Source organism: Puma concolor, chromosome E3 (assembly GCF_028749965.1).
Source record: "Puma concolor isolate L17-30 chromosome E3, mPumCon1.1.hap2, whole genome shotgun sequence".
NCBI classification, from domain to species: Eukaryota; Metazoa; Chordata; class Mammalia; order Carnivora; family Felidae; genus Puma; species Puma concolor.
In genome coordinates this window covers 6197852-6218270 of record NC_141682.1, presented here as the reverse complement: position 1 = coordinate 6218270, position 20419 = coordinate 6197852, and the positions used below count along the sequence as shown (strand labels likewise).

Genomic DNA, 20419 nt, shown 5'->3' with positions numbered 1-20419 from the left:
CGAGGACCCACCCGAGGACGCAGGCGTCGCGGGCTGAAGAGAAGCCGGGAGCTTCCCCGGGGCGCCTTCTGGGCTTCCGGCGCGGCGCGAGGCCTCGCTCAGCGGCCACCGCCGCCCCTGTGGGGAGGGACCCCCGCCCCCCAAGTGAGGACAGTGAGGAGGAGCCCCAGGAGGAACTCGAACCCAAGGCTGCCGTCGAGAGACCCCTCCTCCCCCGCGGGCCTCGTGGGCTTCCCGGTGCGGGCCGCCGCGCCCGCGTCACCCGAAGGCGGGAAGGAGACGCACGACGGTCGCCCCCGTGCACGTCCACCCTCCCGGTCCCCACTCCCACCCGCCGCCTGCGGAAGACTTCTCAGGTCCGCGGGCACCGGAAACGCGCGCCGGATGCCGACTGCGCGGAGGGGGCGCCCGCACACCCTCGCGCGCGCGCGGCCCCCACCGGGGGGCCTGGCGCGGGGGCCGGAGTCACGAGGCCGCCCGCAGAGACGTCGCGTGCGGGCCTGGCGACAGCCCAGCAGGTGGTGTGACCTTACTCAGCGAGGCCTGGGCTCCTTGGCTTCGTCGGAGCGCGGCCACGGAGATGGCACCGCGTAGTATACCGGGGCCCCACCCTTGCGAGCGGGCTGCCCGTAGATCCACTTTCCCAATTTGACGCCGCTGTCCGCTCATTCTTGGAGAGAACAGCTTTGGACAGAAACCCCAAAAGGCAGGAGCAAATTTGTTTGAAAATCTTGGCTGTGGCGTGCAAACAAGTTCAGAGGGATTTTTGAGGCACAGCTACAGACTGAGCTGGTTTACTGCACATTATAAATGGAAACTTTTTTTTTCCTCCGTGTTTTTAAGAAATCCTGTTGCAAGGTCATTAATCACATTATCCATTATACCAGAAACAAATGGATTTGTCACTTGTGCACAGAAGCTGAGGTTGATGCTGAAAACAAATTGTATCAAAATAAATGAAATTATTATGATAATATAAAACAGACCGCAGTGATTAATCTCCAGAAACCAAATTTTGACCTGCTTTGCACTTCAAACAATAGCTTCCGTTATGTAAATAGTCGTGGGGTTTTCAAGGACAATGTTACTAAATTACGAGGAAAGTTCTATTCGTGGAAATCTCGTCATGGATAAACATTAGAGCCAGCAAATCTGTTCTCCACAACACCCAAAGCAGAGGACAATGGAAGTGATGATGGCTCAGGTAAGAATATAAGTTTGTAAAAAAGGTATGAGGTGGGGAGGAGGGAGACTGGGTAATGGGCTTATGCTGCTGCTGGTAGGGGTCACCAGGAGGCATCAGCTTCACCTAGTAAGCATGACCTTGAACGGGCTCATTCCTTCTACATCCTTACTTAAGCTCCTTGAAAACCCCGAAAGTTCCAGCGAGCCCACATATACACAGGCTGCAGTAATGAAGGCAGTCAGGTTGCAAAACATGTTAAAAAATGTTACGTTTTAGATGATGCCATAAAGGCACCAAATCCAGACATGTTCAGAATGATCCAGGTAAGGATTTCGCTCTTCAGTTTTCACTCCATAGGTTTGATGATTTTTCCTGAGACCAAAGTGGATCTTAATTGGATGTCAAAATAGAGTAATTAGCCTATATTGTTCCCATACATCCATTCTTGACGCACACCGATGACATTTACGTTCGCAACTACTTGAAATGGATGCTTGTTCCTTTAATAATTAAATAAAGTCAAGTGTATTTCCAGAATCCTAATTTTCTCATGAACAAAGAAAGCAGTGTGTAAGAAGGCATAAAAATAACAAAGCATATATCCGAAAATAATTACTCTTAAAGTTCTCAAAAGAGATTCCAGTACGGGAAATTGTCAGTGAAATTGCCAAAGCCCGGAGAGAGAGACCCAGGCATTTAAGATGTTATTTCCTTTGGAGGCAGTATAATTAGAGGGCTTAGTTCACAGGGTATATGCTATTTAGGGTTTGACTTTGGCTTGCTGGTGCAGCAGAGTCTGCTGGCTTAGGAACAGGGGAACTGAGTCCTCATGCCCACTCTGTCACTAGCTGAGTGGTTTGGGGCAAGTCATTCCTCTTCCCTGGACCTCAGTTTGCTGTGTATCAGGTAAGGGGCTTAGACTAGACTCTTCCAAAGACCCTTCTGGGGTCTGATAGTTTGGAAAAGAATCACTGTTCGGTGTGACGAACGTTCCGGAGCCTTGTCCTTTCTGTTTGTGTTACGAACCACCTGTAGCCCAGGAGGAGTATGGGAAGGCGGGGTGTTTGCGTATCCGGCGGATAAACCTTCACACAAAGATGTGCCGTAGCTGTGGTTGAGACCTGCTCTCGGCAACATGAAAGCTTGCCCTTGGTTTACTCACGGCACAATACTGTCTACCTGCAGGATCCCACACATGTGACTCATGCTGTCCATAAGGATGGTTATGCGAGTGGCTGAGACCAGGGCCCACAGATTTTCCTCCACTTGAAAAGTCGTGCCGATCCTGCCACAGTGAATCAGCTCCACCTAATCTCTTCGTGTAACTGATGCTGCAGCATAGTAACCACCCACTCATTCACTATGTCTCCTGGCTCCCAGGTCAGCTGAGAGCCCAGTATGGACTTAAACCGTGTGCTGGAAATCCTGATGAGCTCATTCCGCCTCCATTTTATTGCCCCATCTGTTTGCTTCCCTTGTTCTTCTCACATGCATTTTTATCTTGGTCTTCTGGGAAATGTGCTAATTTCCACCACGGTGTCAGAGGATCCCATCTTATACTTTTCTTACATTTCCTCTTCTCTTTCTCGGTGCCACTTGGGAAGTCAGGAATGGGGGTGTGAGCTCAATAACAGAATCCAAGGACAGCTTTCTGTGAACATGACTCAGGAACTGTCCTCCCTACTGAATTTCAGTTGGGAGGGGAACTAAGAGCGTGTGTGATGTTTTGGGATGTTTTTGTTTTGTTTAATTTTTTTTCGATCGGACTCAGTGCAGATACAACAGAATTTGGAGGCTTTTATGCCTCAAATGCTAAGACCTTTTCAAGAGTGAATTTTTCACTAGACTGAACTGCATGGTAAAGTAGAACATGCTTGAGCTTTGGAGTCTTGTTTCAGCTCTTGTTTCGATCCTAGTTTTATAACTTGCCATTTGACCTTGAAAGGATAGCTTAACCTCCCTGAGCCTCATTTTTCTTATCTCTAACACCAAAGCTAAATTTACTGCAAAGTCTTATTGTCAGGCTTGAGTAAGATAATGTACATGAACATGTAGGGCATATAACAGGTGCACAAAAGATGCTAACTGTCCTTTTTTTTTCTCCTTTTCTCCACCGAATTTGGAGCTGAGTTATATGTTCTTTCAAAAACAACTTAAATTTTTACCCCTTTATTTTCTACAATATCCATTTGGAATTAAAACAAGAATTCTTGAGAAAGAACAGGCCAACCTCTCTGGAGGAAAGAAAGGCAAGGGATGAGAACTCCAGGAAAATTTACTGGTGTCTCAACAAGAGAAAGTTATCCTATCCTCGTGTGTGTGTGTGTGTGTGTGTGTGTGTGTGTGTGTGTGTGTGTGTGTTAAAACGAAGCATTGTTTTTTAACTTTAATCGCAAGATTCAATCGAACTACTTCACACCTACACTAACTTCAAATATATTACGAAACTATGTGCTTGAACCCAACTAAAAGTTTTATAGTCCTTAACATTTCAGTGATTCTGAGTTTGTATTGCTATAGGATCCTGATAGATTAAAAGCCCCCAGATAAAGCAAATGTTCTTTCTTCAGTGCATCTGGGTTCTTCTTGAATAACATTTCTGGTTTGATTTTGTGATATGAGACATTGAGTTTCAGAAAATGCCCTTGTACAAGTATATGATCACACATGGCTGGAAAGCCATGATTTGGGGATTGATTGTTAATACTACCCAATAGACTTCAACAAACAAGAAAGGCTTCTGGGGGCACCCCCTGATTTTAGGCAATAGGACAAGTTGCTGGATAAACTAGAGACACTATCTTAGCTTAGTTTTTAAAAGTAAAGGACTGGAGGGGCGCCTGGGTGGCACAGTCGGTTAAGCGTCCGACTTCAACCAGGTCATGATCTCGCGGTCCGGGAGTTCGAGCCCCGCATCAAGCTCTGGGCTGATGGCTGATGGCTCAGAGCCTGGATCCTGTTTCCGATTCTGTGTCTCCCTCTCTCTCTGCCCCTCCCCCGTTCATGCTCTGTCTCTGTCCCAAAAATAAATAAACGTTGAAAAAAAAATTAAAAAAAAAAAAGTAAAGGACTGGGGATGGGAGGAGGCTGGAGGAAGGTTTCCTTGAAGCAGATACTTGAAGAATATGGTCTGAATTATTTTGTATTAGGAAACACTTAGAGCCTTACTTTTACACAAGTTACAAGTATTGAAATTGGCATATACCCGGTAAAAATAGGTAGCTCAGGATCTCCGTAGAGTTTAGGTCCATAGTTAGCTTACTTGAATCTTTGGAAATGATAGTCAGGAGAGATTTTATAGAATTTTGAAGACTGAGAAACAGCTCAAGAGAGGTTAAGAGGTCATACAGCAGCTTAACAGCAAGGCCAAGCTGGAACTCAGGGTCTCTGGTTCCCAGTCAAGGGCTCTTTTCTCTGTCCCACTCCCTAACTTACTCATTAACCCTTTAAAATGCTTGGCTTCCTCAAAAACGGCTTTCTTAAAAATCAGTAATTTGCCACACCAGATCCAAAGACCACTTTCTGTAATTCTCCTAGAACTCATTACAGCATTCAACATTGTTAGCTAAGTCTTTTTTTATTATTATTATTAAAACTTTTCCACAACAAGCAAAAAACAAACAAAACTTTTCCATTGTTAGTTTCTATAATAGCGTATTCTTCTGGCTTTCTTCCTTGCTCTCAGAGCATTTTTTTTTTTTTTCTGTTTGTTCCCTGGGTCTTTTTTCAGTAAATGTGTCCAAAGTTGAGTTGTCTTATCTCTCTCCTTTCTCTCACAGTGCTCTCTACCTTAACAAGTTTTATGCTTTTAGCAATGATCTCTACATTAGTGACTCTGCCCCTGATCTACACAGAGCTCGGGAACATCATAAACCAATTGCATGCTGGACATGTCAATGATATACCACCTCCACTTCTAACTCAACATGTTCTCAACAAAATTCATTGTTCTTTTCTTCATTTCTCTTTCCTTCCTCCTGTATTCCCTACTGTGATGTGTTAATGCTTTCCAAGTCCTCCAAATTGAACACTTTGGAGTTATCAGTGTCTCCTCTCCCGCCCTCCAGGTTCGTTCAAATTCTCATCAGTTTCTGAGTTCCAGTTGTACTTTTACAATCTGTCAACTCTCCATTCACTGCCACAACCTCATTACTTCTGTTCTAAACTATACAACTGCTTCCTAACTGGATTCTCTAACTCCACCGTCTCCATTTCAGCATACATGCTGTTCCCAGGTCAGTTTCCTGAAAGCATATAATTTCTCAGAAACCTCCCGTGTGTCCCGATGCAAATTTGTAAACTCTTTGGTCTCCATTATGTGCCCCCCCCCAGTTTCCTATTTAACCCCATTTTATAAAATATTCCTTGATCACTTCCCTGTAATCAAAGGAAACTATTTGATGCTTTTCACACATGATCCATACTTTCCTTCCTTCAGATTTGGAGCCCGCGTTGTTTCCTATGTCTGGAATGACCTTTCTGCCAATTCTAGAGCCACATAAGCCATTCATCCGTCACAGCTCTCCACACAACTTACCTTCTTCCCAAAGTTTACCCTGATTTTGCTCACTCCAAAGTGACACTGTAAAGGACAGTAGTTTATCTTTGCATTCTTTATTTTCCTTACTACTTTCAGCTTGTAATATAGCTATCTTCTCCGCTGGACTACAAGCTCCTTAAGGGCAACATCTAGGTCTGATGTACATTCTCCTTTCAATAAATATCTCGTTGGATGTGCACAATAGTGATAGTACTTTGAGAGAGAAACAAAGAAGATTTTGTTCAATGTATGATTTGTTCGGTGGTTTGGCAGGAGGAAAGTCACTATGTTAGATTGGCAAGGGACTTTTTCATGGAAAAGTTGGGAATTAGCCCTTTAAAAAGATAGTGGAAGGTATACTTGATAGGAATGTTGGGTATCCGAAAGAGCAGGCAAGAGAAGAAAAGGTTGAAGCCCTTGGAGGAAAACAAGATATGCAGTTAGCAATCTCTGACTTTTAGTCCTCTGTTCCAAATCTGTTGTTTCCAAGGATACCTTAGGATAAATTTATCTCATTTCCAGTAGGTGTCACTCGCCTAGTCTGCGTAAGGAAAGACAGGGTCATTATTTTGGCCAGGTGACCATAGTAAGCTACTTGCAAGAATGAACAAAGTGTAAGTAGTAACAATGTTCAGTTTTAATTGAGCAAAGGAAAGTGGGAATTTGTGTCTGGAATGTCTACACATTCCAGACTTTCTGAAATTCTCCCAGATGGATACCCAGATGGAAGTGTTACAGAAATGGTGGAGGAAGGGTTAGCATTTTTTCCTGCTTGTTCTATAACACCACTTGGCAGGGGTTAAGGTGAAATTTAAAAGAATGAACCTCTCTCCCAGCACTATCAGAGGTTCCGAGCCCTCAGAGCAGTTGGTAATAGAGGGTTAGCGCCAAAACAAGTTCTCCATAATAGGAGATGTTTATTCTCAACATATTAGGTTCGGAGTTTCCTTGAGCTCTGAGCTGAAATTCTTATTGGCTCTTTCATCTCAGCTGAATTATTTATTCCCCGTGGAATCTTGATGTTCATACCTGGAACAGCCTCTCTCTGGCTGAATGAAAGGTGCAAAGAGAGTGCATGTTTTAGATTGCTAATCAGAGAGGAATTGCACTGCTCCCAGCCTCCATCAGGGAATATGTTCATCTATGTTCCAGATGTCCCATTGCCTTCTCCACTCAGCCCTGGACCACATGAAGCGAATTAAACCCTTCATGTACGTGGCTGCTTTTGTTGAAGAGGTGGCAGCTTCCAACCAGACTCTTTCTGCTTCTGCTTTGTGATTCAGCCTAGCTAATGAACAGCCCATCTGAGTGGAAGGGGGGAAAGGACATTTCTCTTAAATGCAAGCAACCTAAATAAATACGTTCTCCTATTAAGATTTTCCTTCCTCTTCAGCAAGAGCCAGTTAAATGATCCTTGTTCCACTGCCCAACCCACATGCATCCCAGTTGGAATTCATTACAAAATATTTAAAAACTCTTAAAATGAAGGAAAAAATCTTTGGTGGAAAGAGACACTGTGTTATGATTGGTTTTTTAAGTCTAGCTTCCTGAAAACTACACAAGATAGTAAAGGGTTATGAGAACAAAGGCATAATGCTGTATTGCAGCCTTGAGTCTTTGGGTTTGACAGATAAGGTCAATTTAATGCCAAAAGGAAAAGAAAAAAAAAAAGAACCTCTCGTGGCATATGAAAGCAAAAAGAATCAGAGTCAATGTGTAGCACTTTAGGTCAAAGCTTAGACTCCAGTCTCTTTATTGTGTTTCATATTTTTCTTTGCTATTTTGGCACAAAAAAGAATTCTCTCACTTTCCAAACGCTGTAACAAAATAAATATGCATTGAGTATGCTACTTGAAACTGTGGCTAATGTTTTGATGTTTAGTGTTTATTTTTAAACAAATAAGCAGTATCATGAGTCCTGGTTTGAAAAGCACCTAAGCCACGTAGTATAAAGAATGTATGTGTTTGCTAGGTGTCATGGCAGGTGGGTAGTAAGGTAGGGACATTGCCATTTCCTTTGCAGTTGAAATCGATGTAAATCCTCCAATTACTACATAAATGTAATTCACAGTGCTTTGAGTCTTGCTGAATGAAGATCATGCTCACAGAGTAAACTGGCCAGGGAGTATTATCTCAACTGGATAATGATAAGGGATAAATACTTTGTTTTTATTAACTTCTGTGTCTCTGGCTTAGAATAGTGCCTGGCACGTTGTAAAAGCTCAATATTCGTTGTGAAAGGTGTGTTGTGATAGAGGAGCTGTATGCTTCCCAAAACATCATTCCCGTGAATATGCGGTATACTGATTTAGAGTAAAAGATGCATTCCTAACTTCTTGATCTAGAAGGTTTATTGATAGCTTAATTTGCTTCTGAAAACTACAGGAAAGACTACTACTATGTTGCAATTGTAATTATACATTGGAGATGTGTAAGTCCAGGAAAAGCAATAGAGACAGAAGCCCTCCTAATTTTGACTGCCTCTTGGGAAATTAGAGAATGGAATAACAGCCTCACTCCAGAGAATAAAAACCTTAAAAGGGCATCCTTTGAGGAGAAGGAGCAGAAAACAGAGAACAGGCCTGAAAAGGCTTTTCCACTAGGATACATAAGCCTCAACTATTCTCTCTACATCATTGCAGTTAACACTCCTTATGGAGCCTCAGTCACCATCCAAGCCACACAGACACACGTGTAACGGACGTTGTGAATGGAACTTTGGAAATACAAAGCAAAAGAATGAGAACATTTACCTCCAGCACTGCTTATATCCTGGTTGCCGTAATTCTCAAGCTATAAGCACGACACCTGGGGAATCTTTGAGTTGGCCTGGATTGAACAGGAGTTATTTCTGTGATGCCTCCTACTCAACATGGGCCACTGTTGACAACCGGGAGGTACAAAGGGCTTGTTAGTTTTCCCAGGCCCAAATTAAAAGTGACCCCACTGAAGTTTTGTTGACTCATCAATCATCCTTATAAGCACATGCCTTTGGAAGTCTATTTTGGCAAATCTAAAACAGAAATGCTTTGTTGGGAGCTAACACATTGACCTGTTTCATGATTAGTATCTGAGCTGATGGATTGGAATAGAATGATACTGAAACTCAATTTCACAACATGCCTGACAGTTGGGAGAAATGAAAGCAACTGGGAAAGTAAGTGGCAGAATGAGGGGGAGGTCCTGCCCAGCGAAATTGCACATCTTTTCCAGAACCTATGGAAGGCCTAGGAATATGGTTTAAGAATTTCTGGCTGTGAAATAAGAACTTAGAGTCATGTCAAGTAGTTTAATGATCTAAAAGCTCAGCTTGAGCTCTCTTACATAATGACAGTTTTTGTTCCAGACAGAACATCCAATCCTTGAACACAACTAATATTAAATAAGGGATTCACTGTAGAGATGGACCGTGTTCTTAAGGTCACGGTCCCATCCATTGGATGAAGATAAATTATGTCATCAAGTTCTCAGTCGCTGGGAACATCCTTATCTTTAGGGATCTAGGCCAATAATAAATCAATTCCCTGGACAGGCAAGCGTGGCTTCAGTATTCTGCTTATTTCTCTCAGTTCCTGATTTGCCTAGTAATTTCACACAACCTTGTCAGGCTCTTTGGTGTTTTTAAGGAATTTTTAAAAATTCAGCTTTTAGTTGTTTTCAAAGAGAGGATTGGTCCAAATAACCAAGTTCCCTAACTCTGTTGAGCTCAGATTGCTCAAACTCGTTACGCTAAGAAGGGAGAAGAAGAATGGATACTAGACACATGTGAAGATATGAGAATGAATGCAGTCCTTTCTTTCCCCTTTCCTCTCAACAAAATTCACCCAGCATCAAAAACTTTGTAAGTTGATGACAACTTCAAGTGTCACCTAGAACAACTCCCAGATCTCACAGTTGAGAATATTGAGATCCAAAAAGATAAAGAGGCGAATGTCAAGTTGCATAGTTAACTTTGGTGCAGTTCAAACAAGGAACTTCTGACTTCTCACCCAGCACATTACCCATCTCGCCTTGATTATCTCTTTCTCCATCTCATTTGCTATGATAAATCAAAGACCAGTTGTATTACCTTCTCTGTGTCCCATCCATCTATGGGCTACAGTTATTTATTTTTTAGGTAATCTAAAATAAGCCAATGAGGTCATTGGAGTTTGAAGGAGAAGATAGAGAAAGAGAACAGAAAAAATGCTTGCAGAAATAATGTTCTAAAATTTTCCAAAATTGATGAAAACTGTAAACTCATAGATTTAGGAAGCTCAGTGAACCCCAAGCACAATAAACATAAATGAAACTACACTAAGGCACATCATAATTAAATTTCTTAAAACCACTGATAAAGAGAAAAATCTTACAAGCAGTCAGAACATCTTTAAATTACTGAAAGAAAATCTGTGAATGTAGAATTCCATAACCCAATGAAAATATCTTTCAAAAACAAAAGCAAAATATGACATTTCAGACATACAGGAAAGAAAGAGAGAGAGAGAGAAAGAAAGAGAGAGAGAGAGAGAGAGAAAGAAAGAAAGAAAGAGAAAGAAAGAAAAGAAAAGAAAAGAAAAGAAAAGAAAAGAAAAGAAGAAAAGAAAAGAAAGAAAAATTGTCACCAGAACATCCATGGTGTGAGAAATATTAAAGGTAATTTTCAGGCATAAGAAAAACTATACCAAGTGGTAGTAATATGGGTCTGTGAAGGATTAATAAACACCAGAAATAATAACTATGGAGACTCTATGATTATCTACACTGAAAATCCTATCCAATCTCCAAAAAAAAGCTACCAGAACTAATAAGTGAGTTTAAGAAGATTTCAGGATTCAAGGTCAACAGACACAAATCTGTGGCATTTTTATATACTAGCAGCAATTAGAAATTGAAATTTAAAAATATATGATAGCAACAAAACTATGAAATGCTTAGAAATATATATATTGTGGCACCTGGGTGGCTCAGTTGGTTAAGTTTGGCTCAGGTCATAATCTCAAGGTTGGTGAGTTTGAGCCCTGCATCAGGCTCCATGCTGACAGTGTGGAGCCTGCTTTGGATTTTCTCTCTCTCCCTCTCTCTCTGCCTTTCCCCACTTGCTCTCTTTCTCTCTCAAAAATAAATAAACTTAAAAAAAGAAATAAATGACAAAAGATGTGCAAGACTAGTACATTAAAAATACAAAATACTGCTGAGAAAAATTAAAATGTAAATAAATGGAGAGATATGCCGCGTTTGTGGATTAGAAGACTCACCATTGTCACTTCTTCCAAAATTGACCTATAGATTTGGTGCAATCCTAATAAAAACTCTACCATGCTATTTTAATAGAAATTGATAGTCTACTTCTAAATTTTATATGGAAATTCAAAGGACTTAGAATGGCCAAAACACTTTTGAAAAAAAAGAACAAATTTGGAGGATTTATATTATGTGATTTTAAGTCTTGTTTTAAAGCTGCAATTATGAGGATAATGTGGTTTTGGAGGAATGATAAGCAAATAGATCAATGGAACAGATTAGAGAGTCCAGAAATAGACCCCACATATATAGTCAATTGATTTTTGACAAAGGTGTAAAAGTACAGTGGAGAAAGAAACATCTTTTAGAATTAAAAAAAAAATTTTTTTTAATGTTTAGTTATGAGAGAGAGACACAATGTGAGCAGGGGAGAGGCAGAGAGAGAGGGAAACACAGAATCTAAAGCAGGCTCTAGGCTCTGAGCTGTCAGCACAGAGCCCAATGCGGAGTTTGAACTCACAAACCAGGAGATAATGACCTGAGCCGAAGTCGGACGCTTACCGATTGAGCCACCCAGGTGCCCCAAGGAACATCTTGTAAAAAATATTTTGTATCTATGCCAAAAACAAATGAAGTTTGACTTATATCTCACGTGATATTAAAAAGTAATCCAAAATGGATCATAGATCTAAATATAAAGCCTAAAGCTATAAAACTTCTAGAAGAAACAAAGGAGACGGGACGCCTGGGTGGCTCAGTCGGAGAGGCATCCGACTTCGGCTCAGGTCATGACCTCACGGTTCGTGAGTTTGAGTCCTATGTTGGGCTTTGTGCTGACAGCTCAGAGCCTGGAGCCTGCTTTGGATTCTGTGTCTCCCTCTCTCTCTGCCCCTCCCCTGCTCGCGCTCTGTCTCTCGAAAAATGAATAAACATTAAAAAATTAAAAAATTAAAAAAAAACATAGGGGAGAATCTTTGTGACCTTGGAATAGGCAAAGATTTCTTAGCCAACAGAACAATCCATTTCTAAGAGTAATACATTGGATTTCACAAAAATTAGGAACTTGTGCTCTTTGAAAGACACTGTTAAATTTTTTTAAATGCCATAGAATTGGAGAAAATATTTTCAAATTACAGGGCTGACCAAGTCCTTGTATCCAGAATTCATAAAAAGTCTTAAAACTTAATCATAAGAAAAGAGACAACCTGGGGCGCCTGGGTGGCGCAGTCGGTTCAGCGTCCGACTTCAGCCAGGTCACGATCTCGCGGTCCGTGAGTTCGAGCCCCGCGTCAGGCTCTGGGCTGATGGCTCGGAGCCTGGAGCCTGTTTCCGATTCTGTGTCTCCCTCTCTCTCTGCCCCTCCCCCGTTCATGCTCTGTCTCTCTCTGTCCCAAAAATAAATAAACGTTGAAAAAAAAAAATTAAAAAAAAAAAAAAAAAGAAAAGAGACAACCTAATAAATAAGTGGCAAAGGATTTGAACAGATGCTTCACCAAAGATGATATACAGATGGGTAATGAGCACATGAAAAGATATACAACATCATTAGTCATTGAATAAATGCAAATTTAAACCACAGGATGCCTCTACACACCCACTAACATGTCTAAAATAAAAAGTCTGACCACACCTAGTGTTGGCCAGGGTGATCTCTCATATACTACTGTAGGAGTAGAAAATGGTACAACTATGGGAAAGTTTGACAGTTTCTTAAAAAGTTAAACATACGCCTAACTTATGAACCATCCCCTCTACTTCAAGGTATTTACCAAAGAGAAAGGAAGCTGTGTTCAACGTTTATTTATTTTTGGGACAGAGAGAGACAGAGCATGAACGGGGGAGGGGCAGAGAGAGAGGGAGACACAGAATCGGAAACAGGCTCCAGGCTCTGAGCCATCAGCCCAGAGCCTGACGCGGGGCTCGAACTCCCGGACCGCGAGATCGTGACCTGGCTGAAGTCGGACGCTTAACCGACTGTGCCACCCAGGTGCCCCAAGGAAGCTGTGTTCATACAAAGACTTGTACATGAATGTTTATTGCAGCTTTATTCATAATAGCCAGAAAGTGGAAATAATCCAAATGTTCATCAGTAAGTGGATGAATAAATAAATTGTGGTAAATACTCAGCAACAAGATAGAACAAGCCACCAATATATGTAACAATATGGATGAATCTGAAAATAATTATGCTGACTGAAAGGGGCCAGAGAAAGAAGAGTAATACTCATGACTCCATTTGTATAAAATTCTACAAAATGCAAAATTAAAACAGATCAGCAGGGGGAATAGGAGAGTGGAGAGGGACTGAGAGGGATTACAGATGGCCAAAAAGAAACTTGGGAAGGTGGATGTATTCATTATCTTGATTGTGGTAATGGTTTCATGGGTGTATACCTATATAAAAACTTATAAATTGTACAGTTCAAATATGTGTTTATTTCATGTAAATTATACCTCAATAAATCTTTTTTTTTTTTAATTTTTTTTTTCAACATTTATTTATTTTTGGGACAGAGAGAGACAGAGCATGAACAGGGGAGGGGCAGAGAGAGAGGGAGACACAGAATCGGAAACAGGCTCCAGGCTCTGAGCCATCAGCCCAGAGCCTGACGCGGGGCTCGAACTCCCGGACCGCGAGATCGTGACCTGGCTGAAGTCGGACGCTTAACCGACTGCGCCACCCAGGCGCCCCAATAAATCTTAATAAAAATAGGAAAAAATATGCCAATGATCGAGTATACACGTGATGCAACACAAAAGTACACATGAGACCACGTACATGAGGACATACTTTTGTACATATGGGAATACATACATCTAAATAATGCAGGCATGGGATGTAAATATACATGTAGGTTAACAGATATGCCTAAGAAGCCATAAATGTACATTTGAGATAACATAGCACATGTTATGTTGTTTGTAATGGCATAGATTGGAAATGTAATGTGATTTTAATAGAGGAAAACCCAAGAATAAATTTTCACCCAATGAGCATTAATTTCCTTCCTCCCTCCTGAACTTACGAGTTCTAGCTCATTACATGAGTGACCTGTTTCCTGCTGTGAACTACCTTGTCTTGTTACTCACTTTGACCTCAGTAAGGAAAACACGTTGACCTCAAGCCTTCCGTGGCTCTCAGACACAGAAGCTGGCAATCTAGTGCCTGGCTCACACAGCACACCATTTGTTCTGGGACATTGCAGGTTAATCCGAGAGGATTTCTCTCTGAAACAAAATACTTTCAGTAAAGCTGCAAAGAAGAAGCTTAGAGAAGCACATTGGATAAAGGTACAGAATTTTTTTTAAAAGAAAATTATTCTTTGTTTTCTGCAAGAGGCCAAGGCCAGGACTTGAGTTAGTACAAATCCACAAGGAAGAATAGATGAGCAATTCTCAATTCATTTGGACCTTGACTGATTTTTTTTTCAAGGTTAAGTAAAACTGATCTTTAGAGAATGTTTCTGTCATAATATAGAATAAACCAGTTACATACACTTGTAAAAGTAATAGAAGTATTTTACAATATTCACTTTCTCTCTCTCTCTCTTCTCTCTTCTCTCTCCTCTCTCTCTCTCTCTCTCTCTCACACACACACATACACACACACACACACACACACTCTTTCTCCACCCTCCCCCCACCCCCCCCAGTGTAGTAAATGTGTGAGAGAATACCTCTGGGTGACATTTCCTCATCTGTAAAATGAAGAGTCGCATTATCTCTGAGGCCCATGAGAGAGCATTCAGCTTGCAAATGCTATGAGATATAGTGCACAGTTGATCACTGTGGTTCTTGCAAAGCCAAATCTAGGTAGTATTTTAAGATAGACTAAAAACTTCCCCAGTATTGTGCTATGTGATGTCAGAAAGTTGAAGAATTTTTTTTTTTTTAATTTTTTTTCAACGTTTATTTATTTTTGGCACAGAGAGAGACAGAGCATGAACGGGGGAAGGGCAGAGAGAGAGGGAGACACAGAATCGGAAACAGGCTCCAGGCTCCGAGCCATCAGCCCAGAGCCCGACGCGGGGCTCGAACTCACGGACCGCGAGATCGTGACCTGGCTGAAGTCGGACGCTTAACCGACTGCGCCACCCAGGCGCCCCAGAAAGTTGAAGAATTTAAAAATCTAGCAAAGCGATCTGTTTTTAAGATCCGAGTGACATCAGAGAGCTGATCTTTCTGATTTTGAAAAGAGATTAAATCAGTTAAGGGCTCAGTCAGTTAAGTGTCCGACTTTGGCTCAGGTCATGATCTCACACTTCATGAGTTTAAGCCTCACGGCAGGCTCTGTGCTGACAGCTCAGAGCCTGGAGCCTGCTTCGGATTCTGTGACTCCCTCTCTCTCTGCCCCTCCCCTGCTCATGCTTTGTCTCTGTCTCTCAAAAAATAAATAAATGTTAAAAAAAATTTTTAAAGGGATTAAAATAACATCTGCATAAATGAGTGTCAACCCTTGCTGCACATTAGAATTGCCTGGGATTTAATTAGTCCATGGGTGGGACAGTGAGGTGTTTTGTTGTTTCTGTGGCTGCTCACATTCTTCTGTACTCCAGGGCAAGTCTAATCTCCAGCTAGGGATGAGAACACTTCTTTTTTTTTTTTTTTTTTTTTTTTTTTTTACGTTCATTCATCTTTGAGAGACAGAGAGAGACAGAGCATGAGCAGGGAAGAGACAGAGAGAGGGAGACACAGAATCCAGCAGGCTTCAGGCTCTGAGCTGTCAGCACAAAGCCTGACGTGGGGCCTGAACTCATGAACTGCGAGATCATGACCTGAGCTGAAGTCGGACGCTCAACCAACTGAGCCACCCAGGCACCCCGAGAACACTTCTTTTATTCTATACCAAATACACGGATAGAAGCAGGTACTTTGGGTACTTGAATATTTGGATCTTTCTGACTTTGTTTGGGCCCAGCCTAAATCTGAGACAACACCTAGGACTTAGGGCTATTTCTTCCCTGAAACCCCAGACCCTCCCACCCCTGGATGGGTCACACAGGCCACTGTGTAAATTTAAAAAGGTCAGTTCAGGGTGGCCTGGGTGGCTCAGTCATTTGAGCGCCCACTTTTGGCTCAGGTCACAATCTCTCGGTTGGTGAGTTTGAGCCCCACATCAGGCTATCTGCTGTCAGCACAGAGCCTGCTTCAGACCCTCTGTCTCCTTTTCTCTCTGCCCCTCCCCTGCTTGCACTCTCTTTCTCTGTCTCTCAAAAGTAAATAAACATGTTTAAAAAATAAATAAGGGTGCCCGGGTGGCTTGGTTGGTTGGGCGCCCAGCTCCTGGTTTCGGGTCAAGTCATGACCTCACAATTCATGAGTTTGAGCCCCACATGGGGCTTTGCGTTGATGGTGGGGAACCTGCTTGGGATTCGCACTCTCCCCTCTCTCTCTCTGCCCCTACCCCAGTTGCTCTCTCTCAGAATACATAAATAAACTTAAATGAGTTAAATAAATAAGGTCAGTTCGTGCAAAGCAAATAGATTTTCAACATTAAAAAATTTTTTACAAGTAATACTTGTTCTTTGTAGTAATTCAAATAATTCAGGAGTAAATAAATTTAAAAAGTAATAGTGTTCCTCCCTCTCCCCCCGTCCCCACCTCCCTAAGACAATTACCGTGAGGTAACATTAGGAGTTGAGAGTATATCCATCCATACCATGTATTAAAATACACGTACAGGCACATACAAATATAGAAATCATATATCGTGGTTTTGTGCTTTTTATTTCTTTCTTTGTTAATATAGAATCTAGTTTTGGGGTTTTTTTTTTCACCCTGCAATGTGCTTTATTCACTTAATCTATATCATGAGACTTCAGTTAAGCCTGGTGGATTAAATACCCTCCTGCAACCTCACTTAAAATGGCAGCCAAGGGACTAAAAAGGACATGCGCTGCAAGGAGAAACAGCACCGCAAAGGAGGAGAGAACAATAAAATCCAGGGACTGGAAAGCAAATGGAGGAGCTAAAACTGTCTTAGGAAACCAGAGGAGTGAAAACTGGAGATGGAAGAAAGACCCCAAATTACTGCTTTCCAATACAAAATCTCAGGCTGTGGAGAGAGGGGCCCAGGGACTTCTGGAGATGCTGGAGACCAGAGGAAGGCCTGCTCCAGAGCTCCTGGATCCTCAGGTCCCCTCCCACACTCTGAGCACCCACGCAGTCCCTGCTCCCCGACAGAAGCCCAGAGGAGTAGTCCCCAAGCGTGAGCAGGCATCAGAATTCCCTGGAGGTCGCTGGGCCCCCACTCCCAGAGGTTTTTTTGTTTTGTTTTTGGTTTCTTTTTGAGAGAGAGAGAGTGAGAACACGAGTGGGAGAGGGGCAGAGAGAGAAGGACAGGGAATCAGAGGCAGGCTCTAGGGTCGGGGCTGTCAGCACAGAGCCTGACACAGGGCTTGAACCCTTGAACCGTGAGATCATGACCTGAGCTGAAGTCAGACACTCAACTGACTGAGCCACCCAGATGCGCCCCCCCCCCCCACCAGAGTTTCTGATGCAGCAAGTCAGGATGGGGCCTGGGAATTGGCACTTCTAACAAATTTCTAGGTGTTGCTGATGCTGGACACTAAGCAATGAGAACCAATGGACCAGAGACTTCCTCTCTGATTCCAGACCTGCGCACACAGGGCAAAGTCAAGGGTGCAACCACTCTGCAGAACACCAGGTTGAGTGAGTACCTATGTGCTGACTGGGAGACCCTCAGCCCCTTCTTCCAGGAGGGTCTCAGGATGTCAGCAGTCAGATGCCAAGGTAAGAGATGGAAAGTTTCTTTTCTGAGGGATCTGATTACTCTGGGGGAAAAAATATATCCTATATTGGTAGTTAAGGACCCCCCCCCCCCGCCTCGGGCCCCCACAGGGATTCCTTCCCCTGTACAACAGAATCATCTGGGGAGTTTTAAAAAATACGAATGACGAGGCGGGGGGTGCCTGGGTGGCTCAGTCAGTTAAGTGAGGTCATGATCTCACATCTCACGAGTTCCAGCCCTGTGTTGGGCTTTGTGCCGACAGCTCAGAGCCTGGAGCCTGCTTCAGATTCTGTATCTCCCTTTCTCTCTGCCCTTCCCCCGCTCATGCTCTGTCTCTGTCTCTCTCTCAAAAATAAATAAACATTAAAAAAAATTTTTTTTAATATGAATGACAAGATTCCAGCCAATTAAATCAGATACTCCAGGGGTGGGCTTTGGCATTTGTATTGGTTTTAAAGGCCCCTAAGTGATGAACACACAGGAGCAGGGGTGATCGCCACGCAATAAACTTATAACTACACACACAGAAATACTTTTGAGTGCTTCACTCTTAAGTATGAATCGGCAGTCACCAAATGTTTGAGGAAGGTCTACTATGAAACTCAGAGACCAAAACAACAGAAGAAGAAGAAAAAAAAACTCAGAAGAAATAAGTAATGCAAAAAGCAGAAGAAAACTCCAAAAAAAGCTATAAGTGATATCTTCAGAGATAAAAGAAGACATTACATTCATGAAAAAAAGAATGTTACAAAAAGAATGTTCAGAGGGGGGAAAAAGGGCCTCTTGCAAATTAAAAATATTCTGCTGGAAATACAACTTTCAGTAAGAGGTGTGGAGCTTTAGTGGGGGAAATATCCCTTACACAGAACAGAAAAAGGGAGATGGAAATAGGAAGGGTAAGAAAACTAAAACATTAGTCTGAGGGACCCAATACCTGAATAAAAGACATTCCAGAAAGAGAGAACCAAGAAAATTGAGGAGGATTATTAAAGTAATAATTCAAAAGAATGGCCCCCAAAGTAGATGGGTGATTACTTAGAGCTGGTGGGAGCAAATAGGGGATGATGACGAGTGGGTACAAGGTTTGTCTTGGAGGTGATGGAAATGTCCCAAAATTAGATTACGGTGATAGCTGCACAACTCTGTAAATATACTAAAAACTATTGAATTGACTCCTTTCTTTAAGTGGGCAAATTTTATGGAATGTAGATTATATGTCAATAAAGCTGTTTTTCTAAATGTCCCCCAGAAATCCCAGTGCTCAGATTGAGGGGACAACCAAGAGCCCACTGCAAAAATAGACCCACACTAAGGCACGTAATCGTGTACTTTCAAAATACCGGAGACGAAGAGAAATCCCTAAAAGCAAAGCTCCCGAGGAAACAATTCACAAAGAAAGGATCAGGAATTAGAATGGCATCCTATTTCTCAGTAGCGACACTTAACTCTACAAGGCAGTACAGCATCGCCTTCAGATTTCTGAGAAAAACATCATCACCAGCTTGGAACTCGACCTAGCGTAAGGATAAAGAATGGTTGAAATCCATTGGCTAATGCCCAAATGAATGAGGACACACAAACTTTATTCTGAAAGTCCATAATGCTATACATCTCATTTTGTTAAGGCAAAAGCGTGACTCATGCTCCTGTTGAAGCTGACGTGCAGACGCTGCTGGTCTGCTAGCTGGAGAGACCAGCCAGTGGCCCACCTCCACTTCTCAGGGAGGGTCTGTTGTTTTCCATCTCCATGAATCCAGGGCCTCTCATAATGTGAAAAATAGCTGGGGTTAAATTGTGAACACGATCCTGAAAAAAGAAAGCCCACAGCCAGCGGTGGCATAGAGTTTAAGAATCCGGCTTTAGATTAAATAGCCTGGGTTCAAATCCTGTTGGCATCACTACCTTCTTGTGACTTGGGGCCAGTTACCTAATTAACCACTGAGATTTCACTTCCTCTCCTGTAAAATAGGACTGATGCTATCTGCTCATGGGATTGTTGTGAGGCTTTGGGGAAATGTTGTCTGTCAAGTAGAGGGCATTGTGCCTGGTACAGAGCGATACTCGTTAATTAGTAGTAGTAGTAATAGTAAGACTAGTATTGGTAGTGATAGCAATAAAAAGAGCAGGTCTAATAACGTGATGTAATTGAACAGTTTGGATTTGATAGCACATAAGTGCCAAAGACTTGTACATGCTCAGAGTTCGGTTTGCCCCTTATTATACCGATATTCTTTCAAACAAAAACAAAAACAAACTGTATGTGTTTTTTCGCCCATACTGAGATAGATTTTTCATTCTACTCGTGTTCTTCTGGGAAAAGGCCTAATAGCTTGTATCTCTATCTGTAACTATTTCTGAAACACAGCTTCAAGGTTTGAAAGCCTTCCCTTCCCTTTTTCTCATTGTTAACATCATACTTCCGGCGTCTGGAAAAGATTCAAGCACACGGTTTATACAAGGTGTGATTTGTCGATAGCAGGCATATATATTAAGAGAGGAGCAGAGAGGGAGTGTGAGTTAGGAGATGACCGTATACAGTCATAGCAATTCATGGCTTTGGGGTTTGTCCTTTACTGCATCGCAACACTGAAAACCTCTCAGGCAAAATACCAGGTTAATGTTGTGGAAGCAATTCAGATACAAACGTCTGTCGTCAAGAGGTAACAAAAACACCCCAAAAAAGAGCGAGCGCATCTAAGCATGTGGTTTTCTGTTTGCT

General features: G+C 42.2%; 1 long non-coding RNA gene across 1 annotated transcript in view; it reads left to right on the top strand.

The window, feature by feature from the left end:
- The first annotated feature begins 596 nt into the window (after nucleotides 1–596).
- Nucleotides 597–20419, top strand: part of LOC147572903 (uncharacterized) — a 32731-nt gene continuing 12908 nt past the window's right edge. The window contains exon 1 of the long non-coding RNA XR_015245458.1: nucleotides 597–1204. This is a non-coding gene — a long non-coding RNA (uncharacterized LOC147572903). The remainder of the gene's footprint in view (nucleotides 1205–20419) is intronic.